At 34.8% G+C, this 16,163-nt stretch overlaps 1 protein-coding gene across 12 annotated transcripts in view; it reads right to left on the bottom strand.

The window, feature by feature from the left end:
- The window catches only part of LOC120426262 (protein NDRG3), a 166,569-nt gene that overhangs the window by 129,141 nt on the left and 21,265 nt on the right, over nt 1-16,163 (bottom strand). The gene's annotated exons all lie outside the window — the stretch shown is intronic.

Below are 16,163 nucleotides of genomic sequence, written 5' to 3'. Positions count from 1 at the left end.
GTGTTAAAATTTTTATCTGAAAAATATATGAAAAAAGTTTATTTTACCAACTAATAAGTTGAACAAGTAATTCTTGGTTGCTAAATAAATAAAAACAACCCTAAACAGCAAAAAAAATTCATGGTAATATTACATCTGGAAAGGAGTACATCTTTTATGTCAGAAAAAAAAAGTGTAATTTTACCTCTGAAAATGTGTAATATTACCACTATTTTGGTGTAATGTCGCATTTTCTGTCTAAATTGAGGTAAAATTACATCATAAAAGAGACCTTTTAAAATTACACCTTCCAAATTTACACTTTTTTTTGCTGTGTACATAGTAAAAATTGTGTAAATTCGGGAGGAGTTATTTTGGAAGGTTGAATATTACCTCTTTTATGATGTAATTTTACCTCAACTTCGACTAAAAAAGGGACATTACACTGGAATGCTGGTAAAATTACACATTTTTCTGACATAAAAGACGTACCTCTTCCCAGATGTAATATTACCGTGATTTATTTTTTCAGTGTAGTAAAAAAAAAAAGGAAAGTATTGTTTCTAGATTTAGTAGTAGGTAATCATTGTTTCTATATTTATAAATGTGACGATTCGATCTCAAGCTGCTACTGTTACAAAGCAAAAAGAACAAAAGGAAATCACCGATCATCTTCCGCTTAATTCGTTTACTTAAAATAGAAAGCAATCAAACGCATCAAATTTAATCAAAAATATTCTCTTCACTGCCCTGAAACGCACAACAAAATCTCTTTTCCTCAGAAAAAAGCCCCATCTCGCTTTGATTGATACTCCCACACAGCTTCTTCACAGTTCCATACTCACTCACTCAGAACGACATTCAAATTGCCTCTCACTCACTCCGTCTCTTTCTTTATCCATCAACGAGTCTTTGTTGTTTGCGTGCTCGTTCTGCCGTTTCCTTAAGCCTTCAAGTTGTATCTACATAAAACTGATTACATTATCAAAGCCCCTCCCTTCGGGGCCTTCCCCGCTTTACCCGACAGTAAGCAAATGCCATCCAATTTGGCCTAATAATTCAAAAGGGCTTAACCGAGTGGAAGACGACCTGCGAGCAAAGAAATTGCATTGTCCGCGCACTTTACATTTTTATGAACTTTCCAGTGCACTGCACACTGACTGTGGTGACTCATGGGACTGCAGATTTTTAATAAATAAAGTACAAGAGCTCTCTCCGTCCTCTTCGGGCTGACAATGATTCCCAGCGCGAGATTGCTTCTTTGTGCCGCAAATGCCATTATTCAGTCGCCGAGAGTGTTGGTTTTGTCCTTGTTCTAGAGCCCATTTTATGATGTATACTTTCGCCGCAATCTTGGCAGGGCGATCGGTGCGGACAGTGTTGCCAGTTTGTTGAAATATTGGAACATTTTGAGGCCAACCAGCTTGATTTAAGGCATCGCACTTTTGGAAAGTGAGAGAGTAAGCACAACGCACACGTGCTTGCGTTTTTTCTCTCTCTTTAGAGCAAGCGTTCGCAGCGTAGAGGTAGAGTGAGCGGTTTAAAACTGAAGGACTTGGTTATGAATCCCGTCAATTTGTCTATACTTTTTCAAAATGCAAATCGCTCACTGTTCATCGCAAGACCTGAGAGTTCCAGACAGAAAGACGACGCGTGGCCAGCAGCACATCATCCAGACGGATTTTATTGCGTATCATTATCGTTGGCACAGCTTGGCCGGGGTTTGGCCAATGACCAGCCCCAAGGGGGCCTCGAATCAAAACTCAACCGAGCACACGATGAATAATGTCATTCTAGAGAAGCAAAAAATAAAATGGGACCCTTTGTTGAAGGGTCATCTCGAATAAAAATTGGCCAATTGAAGCGTTTTTGGACCGTCGTTTCGTTTGTCTTGCGAAATATTGTTTCATTTTGGTGGGAGGAGAACGTGAGCAAAGAAAGGCGAGATGGTAATGGTTCACGGATCGATACGCAACTAGAACCGAACACGGGTCGTTGCTGGGCTAATGGAAGGGCAACTGAATTGCCTTTTCTTTTGGGATGTCGGAATTACCTTTCTTGTTGGAGGTTTGAGCTATGTTCATTAAATTTCTATGAATGATCGCAAGAATAATACTAAAACTTTTAACGTAAATTTACAGAACTTATCAAAATTCGACTCTCTGTAAAATAAGTTTTTTTTTTCGAGAGATTTCCAACATTGAGAAAGGTTTCAATACACTTTCGTGGAAAAAAAACTTTTCCATCTTGCACAAACATAACGAGAACTCTGATGGCAACGTGTTGAATGCCACATCATCATGCCGGGTGGTCGAAAAGGTATTTGGGTTTTCTCGACTGGAAGTAATTGATGGGGAATTGTTATCGTTTTTTGTTGAGGGTATGCTAAGTGAAAGGCAAAAGTTGGGACCATTCATTGGACGAGATGCCTTTATCAGCTCTTCAAAGGGTATCGTCAATTTGTCAAGATGTTTGCTAAGGTGTGGGTAACGTCATGCTTCAAATATCCGAGATCTGTGTCTCTAGACGGGTTTCGATGTCAAAATTCGCCAAAAAATCATTTTTTACCACTGAAAAGAAAAACTCTTTTTTTTTAGAAATACTTGGGTTTGATGATTTTACTAGTTTTATGTGTACTTTTAAAAGTACTTTTCTGGAGTAAATTTGGCCGTGATTTTTCATAAAATTCTCTATTATTTATGTCAAAATCATGTAATTTTTGTTATGTTGTATCTCAGATCATGTTTGAAAAACTTAGCTGTAACTTAAATTATTTAAAAACCATGAAAATCCAATACAAAAAATGTCTGTTAAATTAGATAAAAATACAGTTAGACCGTTGCAAATATTTTTTGAAGTTTATGTCCCTCGACTCCGACAAAAGTCGAGGAGGGGACAAAAAAATAAAAAATATAAAAAATACAAGCCAAGGTTTCAACATCTGGATGAAAAAGGTGTTTGAAAATGCATTTTACACGCGTCCTGTTATTTTTCAATCATCAGTTCTCAAAATATCGATGCATTTACTGAAAAAAAAATTGGCGAAAAAAAAACTTACTGGGGGACTGTACAGTGGTTTTTCATATAAGTTCAAAATGTTTTGAAAGGAGTTCAAACATGCTAAATATGATTAAAAACGCAGGAAATGCATTTTAACTGGTTTTCAGTTGATTAAACTTCCATTTTCATTAGAGTTTTGAAGTTTTTTACAAAGACAAACATATACAAACATAATGAATTGCATTTTGCAGAATATGCTTAAATCTATAAATATAAAAAAACTTCAAACGAGAAATGCATATCAAAATACTAAAATTGTTGAAGAAAACAAAAAAAAAAGCCTGCAAAATTTCTGCTTTTATGTATACTTTAGAAACAAAAAAACTAATAAGTTGTAAATTTCTTTTCTATCTTCCAAACCTTTTTTCGACAGATTGCAATTGTTAAATTTCTATAAGGTCAATTACATGTTTTAACAATGTAAGAAAAATAATAGAAAATGATTGTAAAAAAGGCAAACAAAAATCAACCCAACAAAATAATGATAATTTTGTCATTAAATTGCATGGAACCTGTTGCTTTTCGAAAGATTGCGATAAAATCTAATTGAGGCAAGATAAACCTCCCCCACTCCAAGTGCGAAAAAAGTCCATCCTTCACGTGGTTAATTAACGCATTCCAGCAAAAAAAAAAAGAGAAGCAGAAAAAAACAATCTGTTTGCCATCCTTTCAACCACTTCACCCTTCCAGCCTGTACTCCAAAAAGAGAGTTCTCAACCCCGTTGCGGTAAATTAGTTTTTCTCTCTCCAAAAAAACTCTAACCCTCGCAGTGGAGCTTTTTTCGCCAGACCTCTCGACAACAAGTTGCGAGGTGCGAACTGGAATGAGAGCGAGGAAAAAAAACCTCCAGATAAAACAAATGAGCTTCCCATCCATGGGTTGGCGGGGGGTTTTGGGAATAACTTTTTCGAGCCGCCCACGCGCCCTAACTTTGTGACTCATTTGGCCTTCACCAGGTGGCACTGTGAAAAATAATGCGCCTGAAGGTATGCAAATTTGAGTTGTTTCGGGATTTATTCCAATTTGAGGATTTCTTAGAGTTTTTGCACAATTTGTATTTTCAAAAAAAAAATCTATTGTGTCAATACGTTACATAACCTCAAAAAACACCCGCAAAAACAGTCCCCAACCGACGACCTTCACCTTGAGATTCGCCAACGGGCCGCTAACACTCGAAAAGTTTATAAATCGTGGAACGGCCTTTCGCCGAAGCTTTTGATCCTACCCCGCCAAGCCAGCCTGGGGGGCGACGGCTTCAAGACCCTGACCGTCAACCGGCTGGTTGGTGGCCGGTTCAAGAAATTGAGGAAAAGGAAGAAGCCGCGTGAACACGTTCCACGAATTACCATCACCAGCAACTTTGGACGCAGTGAACGCGATTAACATTGGTAATTTCTCATTGAACCCGCGAGTGGTGGTCATTTCGTCGAAAGGTTGGTTTATCGAAGAATCGCTTCATCAAATTAATCAAAGGATCCTTAACGTCTTGAACATTATGGTTTGCTAGTGAGAGAAGGCCCTTTTTTAAAATGATCATTGAATCGAATGGCCGTTTGATTATATGGTCGTTTCACCGAATCATGGTTTAATGAATCCTTAAAAACGCCTGGGATATCATGCTTGGTAGTTTAGGTGAACCGACATTTCTTGGGATGGTCGTTTCGTCGAATGATCATTCCATCGAATAGTTGTTTTTTGCCAAATGGCCATTTCATCGAATCATGATCTTTAGCGCTAAGAATCATGTTTCGATTAACTAGAATGCCAAACTTGGTGTTCATATGAAACATTTTTTCTTGAGAAAGTTTTTTATTCAAAAAGCCATTTCATCGAAAGCTTGTTGACAAATTGACCATTTCATCGAATCATGTTTCTATTCACCATTAATGCCTAATATATCAAACTTGGTGTTCATGTGAAACGTCGTTTCTTGAGAAGGTTGTTTCTTCGAAAGGCCATTTCACCGAAAGCTTGTTGTCAAATTCAGGGCTGCGGAGTCGGGTCATATTTCAAATGACTCCGACTCCGACTCCGACTCCGGCTTTCTCAGATTAGCCGACTCCGACTCCGACTCCGGCTCCGGCTTTCAACAAATGGTTGGCTCCGACTCCGACTCCGACTCCGGCCTACCAACTCTAGCCGACTCCGACTCCGACTCCGACTCCAGCTTTCAACAAATGGTTGGCTCCGACTCCACATATTTTTAAATGTTTCAAAAGTTAGTTAACTATTATTAGTTAATTATTTTTAAAACATTGATAAATAGGATTGTTTAAATACTCTCTAAGCGCCATGTTTTTCTCAAGAAAAATAAGTTACGTTAAAGTAAAGTAAAGTAAATAAACGGAAAAAAAGTTTCTAGGTTACAAGTTTTATACGTTATGGAAACAGAAATCAAAAAATATCTTCAGTTTTAGAGACATTTTGAGAAGAACAATTTTGTAAGTAAATTTGGATTTATTTGCTTAACCTCAAATTTGAAAATATTTTCATCAAAGCTAATAAATTTAAATATTAAATTGTTATTTTTGAATGAATAACTAAAAGAAACCTGTCCTTAATTGAACATTAAAATTCAATTTGCTCACCTTCAGGCTGACATTTGTAAGAAGTTGTTTTTTTTAAGACGTACATGGACATCACGCCATGGCTGAAGGAGATAATTATTGCAAATCAATGTATCTAAACAATTTCTTCGTGGAAAGGACGCTTAAGATGTCTTTTTCAAATATCTGTGACATGGAAAATATTTTACCCTGGAAATTTTTAATTTATTTTAATTTTAAAATTTTATATACTTTAAAAAGGAGGCGCACGATACTTCGTGAATCTTCACCTAAAACGAAGCTTTATGAATGATTTTGCGCATCCATCAAAATATTTGAAAAAACTTAAAATATAATAAAAAACAAATATCCACAAGTAAAATATTTTCTAGGTCACACATATTTTTTTTTTTTTTTTGAGGTACATTGATATGCAATGATTATCAACTTCCGTCATATTGGCGTGGGATATACAGCATGAGAAAATTCGTACCAGTTGATAATATTTTGATTTTGTTTTTTTTATAATATTTGAAAAATAAATTAAAATCCTATATTTTGTTCTATACATTTTTTTATTAGTTCATTTTTGTACTGAATTCTTGAGATTTGTTCAACGATAATTAGCAACAATATCAAAATAGTTTACCTAAAATCAACATCAACATCAACAATCAATGATTATTTCAATATTTGTTGCAACTTCTTTTGATATTTTTTGTTAGTTTCAATTATTTTAAAAGCCGCACTTTGATTGTCTTGTACTCAGTTATAAACAAAATGCGCATGTTGAGTTCCAAGTAAGAGATTGTTATTATCGTTGATTATTTGTTACAAAAGTTAAACTGTCAGTGACTTTTTTCGATTTGCAAAAACAGTGATTACTATTTTTAATCTTTTTATGTACCTCGTAATTTTTTCCTAAAAAATGATTTAACTTAAAACTTCCAAGACATATGCTAAAAGATGACTGAGTGTGTACTTTTTTAGAAATAACTGGATGAAATTTGGTTAAATTTTAATTGAAAGGGCACATAAATATAGGCAAAAGGAAGCATTCAAGAATCAATTAGATATGTCTGACTACATAACCAATATTTTTTTTTATAATTTTTTAAATTATGATACTACATACTTGGGTAAGAGGTTATCTTATAGTGATTATAGTGTAATAACACAATTAGAGCTTTTCAATCACAATAAAAAGCTTCAAAAACATAATGGCATCTGATAAATCAATTAAAAATATAAGATGTTTTGTAAATTAAGCTGTTCTATACGAAATACTGAACAATTAAAAAAAAATTATTTGTTGAATTTAAGATAACTCCGGCTCCAACTCCGACTCCGGGTTATCAGAAATCTTCGGCTCCGACTCCTACTCCGACTCCAGCTCTTAAAATTTAGCCGACTCCGGCTCCGACTCCGACTCCAGCTGTTCAAGTTTTGACGACTCCGACTCCGACTCCGACTCCAGGTCCCCAAAAAGACCCGACTCCACCGACTCCGGCTCCGACTCCGACTCCGACTCCACAGCCCTGGTCAAATTGGCCATTTCGTCGAATCACGGTTCTTTTTACTATTAATGCCCAATATACCAAAATATAAAAACTTTCTTTAGGAGGACGTTTCTTTTGAAGGCCATTTCACCGAAAGGTTTGTTGGCAAATTGGCCATTTCATAAAATTCAGTTCCTCTTCACCATGAACACCTAAAATATAAAACTTGGTAGTGAAACATCATTTCGTTTCTTGAGAAAGTCGTTCCATCGAAAGACCATTCCATCGAAAGCTTTTTGATCAACTGGCCATTTCATCGAATCGCGTAAAATACCAAACTTAGTGTTTATGTGAATCGTTTTTTGACAAAGTCGTTACATCGAAAGGCCATTTCGCCGAAATCATGTTGGCAAATTGTCCATTTCATCGAATCTTGTCTCGAATATCAATTTTGGTGTTCGTGTGAAACATTGTTTCTTGAGAAAATCCTTCCATAGAAAGGTCATTTCACCGAAAATTTGTTGCCAAAATAACTATTTCATCGAATCATGCTTCTATTCCGAATACTTCAGCAAACTCTTAGAAAATCAAGCTTGGTATTCATGTGGAACATCGTTTCTTGAAAAGGTCGTTTCTTTGGAAGGCTATTTCACCGAAATCTTGTTGGCAAATTGGCCATTTCATCGAATCGCCTTCAACGCCTAGAATATCAAACATAAATTTCAAGTGGAACACCGTTTCTTGAGCAGGTCGTTTCTTCGAAAGGTCATTTCACCGAAAGCTTGTTGACAAATTGGCCATTTAATCGAATGATGTTTCGATGCATATTTGACACCTAAAATATCAAACTTGGATTTCAAGTGTAACGTCATTTCTTAGGAAGGTCGATTCTTGGAAAGGCCATTTTACCGAAAGCTTGTTGGCAAATTGAGCATTTCGTCGTCATGTTTTTATTCACCATTAACGACTAGAATATCAAACTTGGAGTTCATCTGAAGCATCGTTTCTTGAGAAGCTCGTTTCACTGAATGGCCATTTCACCGATAGCTCGTTGGCTCGTGACTTCATCGAATCGCTTTCAACACATAGAATATCAAACTTGGAGTTCATGTGAAACTTTGTTTCTTCAGAAGGTCGTTCCATCGAAAGGCCATTTCACCGAAAGCTTGTTGACAAAATGGTCATTTCATCGAATCATGCTATTTTTCATCATTTATGCCTAACATATCAAACTTGAAGATCTTGTGAAACATCGTTTCACGAGAAGGTCGTTTCTTTAGAAGGTCCTTTCATCGAAAAGCCATTTCACCGAAAGCTTGTTGGGATATTAAACATTTCATCGAATTGTGTTTTTTCACACAGAATAACTATCAATCCATTTTGAAGATACACAGTGAAATGACCACTTGTCAAATTGACACATTCTGGGAAATGGCCAATCGGCGAAATGGTCCAAACTCATGAACCCGATCTGCGACCAATTCCAAATCCCAACTAAATGGGATTGAGACTAACAAGAACAGCAGGTTTTCTGCTCGTCTGGGAAAGCAGTGCCCGGCGACAACGGCTTCACCGCCAAGGTATTTGCGGATTCAATGTTGGTTAATAGGCCGTTAAGATTTAATCGCAATCGAGTGAATCGATATACAAGAAGAAGTCTAGCTGGTTGGTAGGTCATTTGGCGGCCTCCATTTCGCGTGATGTATGGGAAACACACTTTGGATGGTTGAGCTTTGTGGGTTATTTTTGGTGGAAAATTGGAAATGATGGAGATTTGTTTCCGGCAGGGCTTAGCTACAAATGAGAATTTGTTGGAGCAAATCAGTATGAATTTTTGAAAGTTTAATAATTTTTTCTGTGAAACTTTAACGATATTATTAAAAGAAGAAAGAGGATATATTAAAAACTGTAAGCAGCTTATCGAAGTGTAAGCCAAAAATAATTTCAAAATTCAAAATAATTAGAAAAAAGCGCAATTTGATAACAACACAATTATTGAATTATTGATATAAATATTGAATTCTTGATCGGCAATCAATCACCATTCCAAAACCTTTTTTCCAAAAAATATTTTCAATTATATTCCATCCAGACCGTCAACCCAACAAAATTTCATCGCCCGTAAAAAAAAAACAATTTCCGCCGCTCAGCAAAAATTTCATGGCTCAAGGGTCACCTTCCGGCGGAGGGTTCAATCGAGTGTTGAAGTTTCTCGCATATTTCGCTTTCCGGTCCCCCGATCAAACAGTTGGCAGAACCATTAGCAAAAATTTGCTTTTTTGAGGGGCACAAAAAAGCAACCCCGTTTAAATGGCAAGAAAGTGTAAACTTGACACTTTGCTGAAATATTTTTTAGAAAAAAAAATGGGAAGGTAACAGTTTACCTCAATTTTGGTCAAAAATTACTCGTAAATAGATGTAATTTTACACAAATTTTGACACAAAATCTGTCCACGTTCTTTTATGTAATATTACCATGATTTTTACTGAGTGGTTTTGGAAAATTTCGCCGAGTTGAAGACAGACGAGTTGGACATTATATTTTTGAATGCAAGGTAAATTTTTCTTTTAAGGATTTAGTTTGTCGGAAATTTTTAAAAATTTAAAATTAGGACTAGAAAGCATCAGCTCGCTTTTTAAAATCAATTCTATTTTCCAAATCAAAAGTGAATATCATAGTTAGGAATCACATGGAATTAGATTTTCTTTGCTAACTTTTCTCAAATAGATTTTCATCGATGACTTCAAAGAACCCAGAAAGCAAGCGAGCATTGCAAGTCATGTGAGGACAAAACGGACTTCTTCTTTTGAAATCCAATCGATCACGATAATAGATTCCGAGTCCTTCTAGGAATCGTACTCAAAATTGAATTTGCTTTAATTTTTAGGTCGTTTGAAAAAAAAAAACGACTTCCATCTAATTTTTATTGCAGAATATGTTTTGTCTCATGTCCCCCGCAGATCCGAACTTTCTCGCCACACAGTCAAATTAACGTCATTCAAATTAAATCGTTGGCAACCTTCCAGTGTGACACTCCACCCACCCGCTCAACACAAATGGGATTAGTTGAAACAAACAAACCCCTTTCCTGGAATGATCAGCACTTGATTACCCCCAACATGACATCTGCACGGCGTCGCCGTTGTGCCATTTTGTCGCATGTCGATTTTAAATCTATTTTGAATTACAATTTTTAATATTTTTATAAAATTTGGTGGTGTATTTGAAAAAGAAAAAAATAAAAGTTTGCCACTCTTCGTACAAATTTCATCGCCTTTAAAAATGAAGCTCCTGCGACAAACCCTCACAACGACAACATTTTGATGGCCAAAGTTGGCTGTCGCCTGCGAAAACCGCAAAACTATTTCCAACTTCTCCGTATAGGCTGTGATACTCTGCTGCCGGACTCGAGACTGACACACAGCTGCTTTTTTTCCCGGTCCCAGCTTTGCAAAGCTGCATCTCGCAGCAAAAAGCTGTGGTTGGGTCGGGAGAGAGGCCAATAAAAGCGAATTTATAGCTTATTTATTTATTTAACTTTTGTGTTGGTTGGCGGGCTGGAAGAGTTTTGCTTTGTGGAGTTATCAGTGCAAAGCAGAGTTTCATTATTACGCGATGTTGTACGTTGTGGAACAAATTTGAAAATAATGTTTTTGTATTATTTTAATTTTTGGTTTATAGTTTTATCAAAATAAAAAAATCAGAAAATTCAAGGTTCATGCCGCACAGTAAAATAATCATGGTAATATTACATCTGGGAAGCGGTACATTTATAAAAAAGGATAATATTACCTCTGAAAATATGTAATTTTACCTCTTTTCTGGTGTAATGTTACTTTTTCAGTCTAAATTGAGGTGAAATTACATCATAAAAAGGTAATAATCAACCTTCCACAATTACACCTTTCAAATAAACACATTTTTTTACTGTGTGTACTAAATGTCAGGTGACCACATCGATCTTAAAGGTACCCTACAATTATCAAACTCCTCACACACACCGTCAAAAAGGGCAGTGCACGTTGTTGCTTTGCGGCAGTTGAGGCACGTTGCAACAACATGCAGCATTTCGTGACAACACGTGACAACTACATTCATCCGTCCACCGTTCGCTTAAGAATAGTGTGCGCGCGACACTTGAAACTGCCTCGCTCTCTATCGCTGGGTATAACATGAATTTATATGCTATAACAATGGTGAAATGACGTAAGCGCCGGCGGAGTGTTGTGCGTTTTATGTGAGCAAGGAAGTAAACGCGTTAAATGTACCGTAAACCGGGGTGACTTTGATAGGATTTCAATTTGTTTTTGTAATATTTTCCAACAGGTAAGGTTTTTCTCAAGATTATTATTTTTAAAACATGTACTGGAGTAGGTCTCACAAAGTCCATGCACTATTTTGGAAAAAAAAAGTTTTTGCAATAGTGTTTAGAAATATAGTTACGTTAAAAATCTTAGTTTAAATTCCGGGGTGACTTTGATAGTCATAGGTTTTCTTGTCAAAATCATATTTAAGATGTTCAAACTTTATTTGTACATTAAATGTACCATCACTAAAGTAGCAGATATAGTTTTTAAGAATAAAAAATCAATGTTTAAATTTAGTTAACTAAATTTATAAGCTTTTTAATAAAAAACTTATAAATTTTAGGTAAAATTGTTAAACAGTCAGAACTTTACCTAAAATTTGTTAAAACTAGTTTTGTTTATAAAATTATCGATTTATATTGCATTTTATACTGAATTCGAAGCACGAATCACAAGTTTTCACATTTTACATGAAATTTGTTCAACTGAGATTGCCTGTAAATTTGGATTTTTTTTTAATTGTGTTTTAAAACACATATTATTTATTATTTACAAACTTATTTATCCATCTCATAGTGGAAAATTGTCCAAAGCATCCGAATATGCATTCCGTTTTCCGATTCAAAATCATATTCATTGAGAAAATGATGACACTTTGAGAAGTTTAAAATAATGACTTTCATCAACATTTTCTTAACTATAGTTAACTAACTTTTTAAGCTTTTCAAAATTTTATGAAAAGTTCTTCTCGTGGTACTTTGAACACTTCTCTACCACGGTCAGTATGATTCTAAACCATTTCTTACGTATTTTAATTGTATTCTTCATTTTGCGGAAAAATTGCAAACCTATCAAAGTCACCCCGGCTATCAAAGTCACCCCGTTTTACGGTATTCAAAACACGAACGGAAGTGGCCATTGGCCATGCACGGTGGATGGCCCTTTGGACCTTACTACTGTCAACAGAAGTTTTGCTTGGTAATGGTTGGACATTTTTCAAACTGTGTTCGAGATGTCTTTTTTCTTTGGTGATTTATGATTGATTTTTTACAAAAATTGGAAACATGAAATATACTGGAGTGGTTTCACCGTTAAAACCTTTGAACGCAGAGCCAAGTAAGAGCCAAATTATTTTTATTATTTTAGTTTTGAACTTATTTGAAATCAATTCGTAATAGTATTTCTAAATAATTTAAAAATAGGGTTTCTCAAAACATTATAATAAATCTGTGATCAGTAGTTTTCAATAACAATTTGAATAACATTATTAGGTCGCTTTTGCTAATTTTAATGTTTTATAATATTTTTACATTTAATTTTTGCATAAATAGATAACATAATCAAATTTGTGTAGAACATCTTATTTCAGGCTTAACAGTTCAATAAGGTGAATCTGCGTTTGTAAACAAGAAGTCTATCCCTTTTGCTTAAGTGACAGTTCACGTCAAGTAAGAGGGGATAGACTGCTTGTTTACAAACGCAGATTCGCCCTATTGAACTGTTACTACAGATTTTACATTTTAAACTGGATTTTTGTCGTCAAAACCATCAAAAGACCAGAATCAAAAATTAAAGGTTTTTCAATTGCACGAAACCCGTAAGTCGAGGGATGAAAAAACAATGCTTGCAATAAGTTGCATTGCAATTTTGAAAAGCACCCTTTGAATGGAATTTTAAATTAAATGTCAATATGAAAAGACTAATTTACCGTTCCAATCAAAGCAATTTTGAAAAATATTACTTTTCGATACAAGTGCAAAAATTTTAGTGCCATTTCAGTGTTAAATGGTAGAAGTTTTCAGCCCTTGCATCGAAAAGCTGCAACGATTTGGTTATATTTGGTAAAGAAAAGTAGACCGTTTCGCCATTCAAAAATGAAAGTACTACATGTACTTCAGGACGGAATTGCAAAAAGAGGGTTTTTGAAAGGTCTGCAGATTTGATTTTTTTTAAGCATTTGGAAAGATTTGGTCGTTTATCGCTAATCGACTTTACTCGTATTTTTATAATTAGTTTTTAATGCAAGCACGTGAATATTTAAGAATCTGTTTGCGCTTTCGGAAAACGTCTGGTTATGATTAGGAATTTTCTGAAAAAATAGGGGAAAAAAATCCCAAATTTTCAATTTGACGTATTATCACTCAAAGTTAACTTCCCACACTATGTATTTTATAATTTTTTTTTTAAATTTTGCACTAAAACTGTTTCCTTATAGAAAAACTAGTTTTCCACGTGTGGTAGTTTATGTGTTAGAGGGCTCATGAATGCATCTATTGCGTTAGAGTTTGGGATTGTGCAAAATGTGATACCGAAAAATTGAATTTTAAATATTGCTAAACAAAATTTCAAAACTGATTTTTAAATGCTAAATAAAATTTGCATTCGGAAATGTCTTGACATATTTCTAACAAATTGCACTGTTTACAAGTTTTAGGCTTAATTTATATTTTTTCGAAATATTTTCCGTTTTTTTTTTTTGCAGTTTAGTAATATTTGATGAAAAAAAAGCACCCGGCAAAAAACATCGAAAAGCTGAGAAATTTTCCTGAAATTTTCACTCTTTGACTTTGTTGATAAGTCCAATCAGTGCAATTAGTACTGGTTGCCTCTTGAAGCATAAATTTATTGAAAAATTAGTTTTTCTTAGTGTCATTGAATTAGCCCTAATTTTTCAACTTGCGATACCTTGGAAACAATTGGTTTTATTTCCAATGTTAAGAATTGTAAACTATTGTAAAATTTATGCTCTTTTCTACAAAAATAATTTTGAAATATTTTTTTCAAGTTGTTAAATAATAAATTTTGGGATCACACAGCAAAACAAATGTATTTTTTTAGTAATAAAATATTTTCATGAGTTTATTGATAATTTGCAAACTTTTATGCTGAGTGACATATTTTTGTGTAACAAAGTGTTTTTTTATAAATACATTTTCAAATCTTTTTTTTTTGGAAAATTTTAACAAAACAACTGAAACTTACCCGGGGCCCGTGGTGTAGGGGTAAGCGTGGTTGCCTCTCACCCAGTCAGCCTGGGTTCGATCCCAGAAGGTCCCAGTGGCATTTTTCGAGACGAGATTTGTCTGATCACGCCTTCCGTCGGACGGGAAGTAAATGTTGGCCCGGACTAACCTAAAATGGTTAGGTCGTTAGCTCAGTCCAGGTGTAGGAGTCGTCTCCCTGGGTCCTGGCTCGGAAGAATCGCTGGTAGGCAGTTGGACTAACAATCCAAAGATCGTCAGTTCGAATCCCGGGGTGGATGGAAGCTAAGGTGTAAAAAGAGGTTTGCAATTGCCTCAACAATCAAGCCTTCGAACACCTTTCGAGTAGGAATCTCGCAATCGAGAACGCCAAGGCAATGCTGTAGAGCGAATAATTTGATTTTTTGAACTGAAACCTAATTTAAGTTAATACACGTTTGGTTGTCCATTTTTTTTCCCAAATTCTACACTATCCGTAGAAAGACGAAAGAAAGATTTTTTTTAAGACTTGGATTCTGCAAAGCATTTTGTAAGAGTTCACGTGATTTCATTACCATCTGGATAATCTGGATAAAAGAAAATCAATTCAAACTTAAAAACATATATAACACAAAATCCTTTTAAAAAAGCAATTATAAGACCAAAATAGCGACGGAATAATCTTCTTGAAAAGAGTTTCTTGTGACACTCACTAAGAGATAAAAAAAATGAGAGATCTAGTTTCTCCTCTCTTACGCAAATAAAAAACATTGATTTTTTTTTTGGTTATCGAGAGAATTTTGATTTTTTTTTCGGCAGTGAAATTTTCCAGAAATTTGTCTCCTGAATGATGTTTTAAAGGAATTTCGAGAGAGATTTTCTAAAACGGGTGTCACCAACTATCACATTCACGGGTGAACAAAGTTCACTAGAAAAAAAAAAACAAACATTTAGTGGATTTTCTAACTATAATTCATGATCTGATATTTTTGTACTATTGTTATTTACCTTAAAAAAAGATGTATAGATCTGAAATACATTAATTTTACGAAGTGCTTATCTTTAGACACAAACTTGTATGTTTTTTCAGATTTAAATTAGTATTTAAATTTGAAATTAAATTGTCAACAGCTCCCGTGTATAACCGTAGATTAGCATTATATTTGCCGGTTTTTTTTTATCAAATCATATGTTACCAAATATAAACTAAATTTAAATGTTAACAAAAAAATACAATTAATCATAAAAATATGCACAAGAAGATCTACACTAAATGTTCCAAACCCAAGTGATTTTGCTCATACGCCAGTACGCCCTATTTTAGGTGCGGAGTCACAAGTGTAAAATATTGAAACATTTGTTTGGAAAATATTTAATTGCAATCAATTTTAAATGTAACAAAAAGAAGTGAAAACTAACAACCTTGTTGCAAAATTCTAAATACTCTAAAACTTCTATCACATTGAGGAGATTTTAAAATGCGAGTTGAAATGAACTTGTTTTGTCATAGAAAAAATAACAAATTAACCCTTAAAGAAATAGCACTTGAGACATCGCAACAGTTACATAACATTCCCCGTACACACACACACATTTCATAACCAACCGCTCACGACATCTTTTGTTTTTCCCTACGTTCAACTAAACCCACTGAACATGCCAGATTCATTAGCAACTCTACTCCAGTCGGGGTTTATTTTCTCTTCTGATTAGTACCAACCAGATCAGTGCTCCACGAACCAACGCCGAACGTGTCTGATTTCAGCTAAAATAATTTGACTTTCTATCTTTCCTTTTTTTTGGTGTGAAA

The sequence above is a fragment of the Culex pipiens genome, chromosome 2 (genome assembly GCF_016801865.2).
Source record: "Culex pipiens pallens isolate TS chromosome 2, TS_CPP_V2, whole genome shotgun sequence".
NCBI lineage: Eukaryota > Metazoa > Arthropoda > Insecta > Diptera > Culicidae > Culex > Culex pipiens.
Note: the sequence above shows the minus strand (reverse complement) of the source record. Positions and strands in the feature narration are given on the sequence as shown.